The following is a 5,945-nucleotide window of genomic DNA, read 5'->3' as shown; positions in this document are numbered from 1 at the left end:
ATCAGCACTGCCATCGTACTCAGGGATTAACGATGAGGCTGTTTTAATAACTTCCAATACAGACACCATCTTTAGTTCGTCTTTTGGTTTGTTGTCTTTAAATTTTCGTGTGAGAATCTCTTTTATTTCTCTATTCCATTCACGTGTATTTTTCGCGATTTTAGCGAATGTTTGCGGTTCTATCAGGTCGTAATTTTCTTCTAAGTATTCCTCTACTGAAGTTTTAAGTTTTTCGCTCAATTCTAGTTTAGTTTGGAGTGTTTCATTGGTGATTTTGTTATATTGAGACTTTTTTATGTTCGTGTTCAATATTTTTAATTGTTCGTATTTATCCATTCCTAAAGAGTTAGACCTGGTTTAGGTTGACGAGCGATTTCCTCGCCTTTTTGAAAGCTTGTTTTTTCACATACTTTGTGTAGGCTTGGTATATTACAAAAGCTAATTGTATACTGCATATAGTTAGTAATATCCAATATTTAGTCTCCTGGCCATCTTGCCACACCGCGTGCTGCTCTAACGTATTTATTATATTTATTTGCGGATCTCCGCTTACCGTAGGATTTTTACTTGTACGCGACCCCATTTTTTTAACTGTCACTGGTTGAGTGGGTAGCGGTCGGACGGCTGAATCTCGGTTAACTTGGCTAATGCTTAATAGTCACGTACTCATTCTCGATAATAGTAAGGTTCGTTGACTTGGTCGTAACTTAGCATCAGGTCACTTAATTCACTTGGTCGTAGTTTAACGGAATGGCGTATCTCACAATTTGGCTAGTTCTCATTCTTTTGGTTACTTTTCTTAGCACACTGGACGAATTTTCCACCACTGGCACTCCTCACTTTTATTTGTATAAGTTCTTCTGGAGTTATTGGCAGTTGCTGTGCGATCACTACTAATCAGTTGGGTCTTTAGATCTCCATTTTCACTTAACACACGCGAGAACGGAACGAGCTGTTAGGATTCGCGGATCTACAGTACAAGTGCGGGTTCGTGCCGCTGGTAATCACTGCTCGGATACGAGCCACGGTCGCCATGTAAGTTTGTCTTACTTAGAATGAATTATTTTATTCAAGATTTAGTTTTTATATGCATGACGATTGCCATGCATACATCGATACATAGTACATAGGGTCATAGCGTTAGACGCCTGGAGTGACAATTTGCTGCGCCGTATCCATGTGCCTTGCACGTCATCAAATGTGCAGCGTCGACAATAGACCTCGGTGATCGACCGCTCGAGTTGGTCACCGGTGTGCTGTGCGAATAAAGTTCGATTGAGTACAGTCGAACTTTATATAGCACGGTATAATTTAATTAGTGGGACGTCACAACTCTTCGTCGATGAAATCGTCCTCTTCAATTAGTAATTGTGCCTCATCGTTCTCGCAATTAGTGCCCACTGACAGTTTCTCGTTTGCAGAAATTGCCGCATACTTGAATGCAGATCCAAACTGATATGCATTAGGCGCTTCATTACGCCCACAGCGTCGTCTAATTTCAGAAAATAAATTTTCGATGATATCCTGGCTTAAAAAGTTTGTACACAAATAATCAAAGGAAAAATTTGATTTCAGTTCGTTCCATAACCAGTGAATTCTGGTAATATTTCCTATAAATCCAGAAAGATAGTTTGGTTTCCTTTGTTTAACAGTTTGCAATTTTGCGTTTTGGGCAGCCTGAAATTATATGAATGTTGAAAATGGTTTTATATAATATATGTTCACTAGTTTTTAATTAGAAGTGGAATATATTATGCGATTTTAAATGATTAAGATAATACCTCTTTGGGATTATTTTGGCATGTAATACATTATGCTATATTTCACCCTAAGGAGGAAAATTTGGTAAAAACCAAAATTTCTCACTAGGGTGAAAATTTGTTGGTATAAACCAGTCTTTGTACAGGAGGGCACAAATCCTTATTTCATACTATGTTGCGTTTCGGCTTCGCCTCATCAGAAACCGACACTAACGTATTGTCGGAATAGATTAGCGCCGGCTTGACGCAAATCCCTTAAAACTAAAACACACTATGTGTTTCAATCAAACGACTGATCAAACGTGATGTCCCGTTAGAGCAGAAGTTCTGTTTATGCCGATGAGACACAAGTGAAGCCGAAACTTGTCTTGGCTTAGCAGGCCTATGCGAAAGCACTATGCTATATTTCACCCTAAGGAGGAAAATTTGGTAAAAACCAAAATTTCTCACTAGGGTGAAAATTTGTTGGTATAAACCAGTCTTTGTACAGGAGGGCACAAATCCTTATTTCATACTATGTTGCGTTTCGGCTTCGCCTCATCAGAAACCAACACTAACGTATTGTCGGAATAGATTAGCGCCGGCTTGACGCAAATCCCTTAAAACTAAAACACACTATGTGTTTCAATCAAACGACTGATCAAACGTGATGTCCCGTTAGAGCAGAAGTTCTGTTTATGCCGATGAGACACAAGTGAAGCCGAAACTTGTCTTGGCTTAGCAGGCCTATGCGAAAGCACTATGCTATATTTCATTCATATTTGATCAGTCGTTTGATTGAAACACATAGTGTGTTTTAGTTTTAAGGGATTTGCGTCAAGCCGGCGCTAATCTATTCCGACAATACGTTAGTGTCGGTTTCTGATGAGGCGAAGCCGAAACGCAACATAGTATGTAATACATACTGCTGAGTAGCCTCTATGCTTCTGTTAGAAACTGCCAATGACACGAGTTCTCTGTTATGGCGCTACGAAAGGGCTATGGAATAAAAATAAATATTATATAAATATATTCGCATCAGCTTATAAAATACCTTGGAGTTACATGGTGCGATCTTTGAATTGAATGTGTCAAAAAGTTTGTCATGGAATGTGTCAAAAAGTTTGTCATAAAATCGTTTTCTAATAAAATCTTTGAAGCATGTTCCACTTCTTTTTGCATTCCAGTAGCGATGGAGTTATTTGCAGTGGCATCGTCACTTGCAGCCTGAAACGCGGGTTCCAATACCTCTACACGGAAAACCCCGCAATCACAAAATTACGATATTGCAATTGTTGTTTTTTGTCTTAGCTGTTTCAACTAAAAATTGTTAATACAACTAACTGCTTTGTTGGTTTTTGCATCACTGATTGGTTGAAAAAATTTGTTGTTTTTGAAAGCTGTCAGTATCCTGAAAATACAGACAGCAAAAAAGGAAAATGAAAATTGCATTGCAAATTTGACAATTTCTTTAGTTGAAAAGGATACGTCGGTTTGCTGGCAATGTTTATTTTCTAAAAATATTGAAGCTAATATAAGAGTGGCTTGTTTCGCCGATTAATAAATCAGTTTTATAACTTTTATAAGTGAATTTTCAAACACTACTTTGAACGAGTTAATTTAGTGAGGTAAGTATATATAAAAATTGGTTTAAGTATATGCGATTAATTAATTTGTCAGATAATACATTGTCATGCAACTGGTCCTCGAATTAACAAACCAGAATTATAATCAAATATATCAGATAGTCATTCCCATTTGTATCTTGTATGTCCGGCATGATAAATTTATTAATATAATTTGATCGAGTGAAAACAAAGGTTTAGATATAGATGTGTGTTTTAGTGTTTAATGAGACGTTTGTTTAATAATAACCTTTGTAACTTATTATATCGTGAGAAGTCATATTGGGGCTGATGAGTCGTAAGTACAGTTGTCTAGTGTTAAGAAGTAAGACAAACAAGAATTAATATACAACTGTTTTAATTAATGTCGGAATCAATAGTAAATGTAAATGACAATTATTCTCCAAAGGCTGCTGCCTGGCTAATAAATGAAGACTTTTTTCAATAGGTTAAATCACAAAAGAGAGCCTGTTTACTTTCTCTTTCGCGAATTACTCGGTCACGTTCCTGATTTCCCCTTAACTGTTTGCGTAATAAGCTAGTCAAAACCTTGGTCTTTCGAAACATACTGATGAATGTTTAAAAAGTTTTATGGCTTTGCATTAATAATCGAAAGAGAAAGTGAAAAAAGAGGGCTCTCATTTTCAGATTGACCTAACCTTCCGGAAGTCGCGCTAGTGCACTGAGTGCACGCTGTTCTGAAAATCTAGCGAAATCGTCTTAGCGCATCAGCGGTTGCTCGTTCAGTGGACCATTAGCGCGACTTCCGGAAGGATAATGAAAAAAAGTCTTCGAATATCCAATATTGCTCTTATTTCGCTATGCAAGATAAATGAGGCAGGTCTTACCGTTCATAGAAAGGAGAGAAACCCCCACTATAACATTGATTGCTATAAATTCCAAAACTTTCAGAATTTTTTTTTAACATTTAGTTCTTTCGAGCTGCTATATTCAATTTTTAAAGAAAGGCATTTCTAACACACTCGGCAAATCGTTGCAAAGAAAAATTATTAAGTTAAATAGCCATTTGGGCTACGTTTCAAACGGACTTTTGACGCTATACTAGTGTCGGAGCATTCTGGTTCATCCCTTAGACATATGTCACTTCTAGTGCCAAACGCTCAACAGCAAGCTCTAATTTACCGTTGACATTACGCAGATTTCCCCTATCCTGTTTGTATTAAACTAAGTCAGCATCTCAGCGGGCACACAAATTATGTGCCCCACCGACTCGAAGCTCAATCTTCATTATTCAAGCACGGTACGGCATGACTCAATTTTTAGTTGTGTGTTAAAAAGCTAAAATATTGCACCGCTAATTGATCACAAGTGTTCTTTTGGACATGTTCGTGAATAACATTACACCATAATGCATCAATAAATAAAACGAATTCGACTATTACAAAGAGGTGTCGAATGGAATCGATTCGGTTCATTATGGATCGACCTTAACTCGACGTTTTAGATCTTGGCTTTGAAATCAGATACCTGCAGATTTATATATCAGTTCCAGTGTTAGAAGAATCAGTCACCGTGTTTAAATTAAACGGAATGATTAAATGAGCAGGGCTCACCTTTTCCAACGTGACTACGGTAGCATTCAGGATCTAGTGTTTTCAAATGGTGATCCGCCAGTATTGGGACCACTAACCAGTCTGAATTCATTTATAACACAGCCGGTATAACTAACACGATACTCCCAATTATCTACTTTGTACTAGTCGAAGCATCTTACGCTGACCCGGAGCAAGACAACAGATCAAACTGTAATAACAATAACAGAAAATAAATTTCAAAAGAACAATAATACTACGTAACACTTACTTGCTTAAAATTAAAAAAAAGAGCAATTATACAAAAATTCTATTGCATCAAAGAGAAAGACAGTAAAAAATGTGAAATTCGCATGCAGCAGAAAATGAAAATTGTGATTAAAAATAAACAAAGCAGCATAAACTATTACAGTTTTATGCTGCACAAGGTCTCTATACTGCTATAATTTTTATGGGAAGGAAAACTTATAAACACTCATAGTAATAGACTCGCGGATGTAAAAGCCGGAAAACTGGCTACTAGAAAAAACAAGCATGTTAAACTGACATCACCCTAAAAAGGGGCAAGCACGACTGTATTCAATCATATTTTTATCAAAATAATTTTTCAAGAGGTTCAATATATAAATTAAAAGAGAAGCTATACGTTTTATACTGAGCAACAAGAAATAAAGAAAACCAAAATAAATTATCCAATTTCTTCAAAAACACAAAGTTGATGAAAAAGAGGATAAGTAAAATGCTTTTTATGCAGTTAGGTAAAACACAATAAATATCTTTCTAACTAGCATTGTAAAATACTAATACGGACATGAAGTGGAGCCTACTGTGAATAACAAAATACATGTTTTAAATAAAATCGCAATACTTGTTCTGCCTGTTTGCATTGTATGACGTCACGCTCGTTTGGCTCCGGGTTTTGACAGTTTGTTTGGCTCGATAAAAATACCTACGCTGGTCTTTTAATATGCACTCAAAAAATAAATCACGTTTCTTTTACATGAAAAGATATATGAATCTCATCCACC

General features: G+C 36.5%; 1 long non-coding RNA gene across 1 annotated transcript; it reads right to left on the bottom strand.

Moving 5' to 3' along the window:
- Nucleotides 1–3,099: 3,099 nt before the first annotated feature.
- On the bottom strand, nt 3,100–5,568 carry LOC131692560 (uncharacterized). The gene is made up of 3 exons (XR_009306011.1): nt 5,189–5,568; nt 4,939–5,128; nt 3,100–3,150 (listed from the first exon to the last, which is right to left on the bottom strand). It is a non-coding gene; the product is annotated as an uncharacterized LOC131692560 (long non-coding RNA).
- Nucleotides 5,569–5,945: the final 377 nt, after the last annotated feature.

The sequence above is a fragment of the Topomyia yanbarensis genome, chromosome 3 (genome assembly GCF_030247195.1).
Source record: "Topomyia yanbarensis strain Yona2022 chromosome 3, ASM3024719v1, whole genome shotgun sequence".
NCBI classification, from domain to species: domain Eukaryota; kingdom Metazoa; phylum Arthropoda; class Insecta; order Diptera; family Culicidae; genus Topomyia; species Topomyia yanbarensis.
This window is presented reverse-complemented; position numbering and strand designations above follow the sequence as displayed.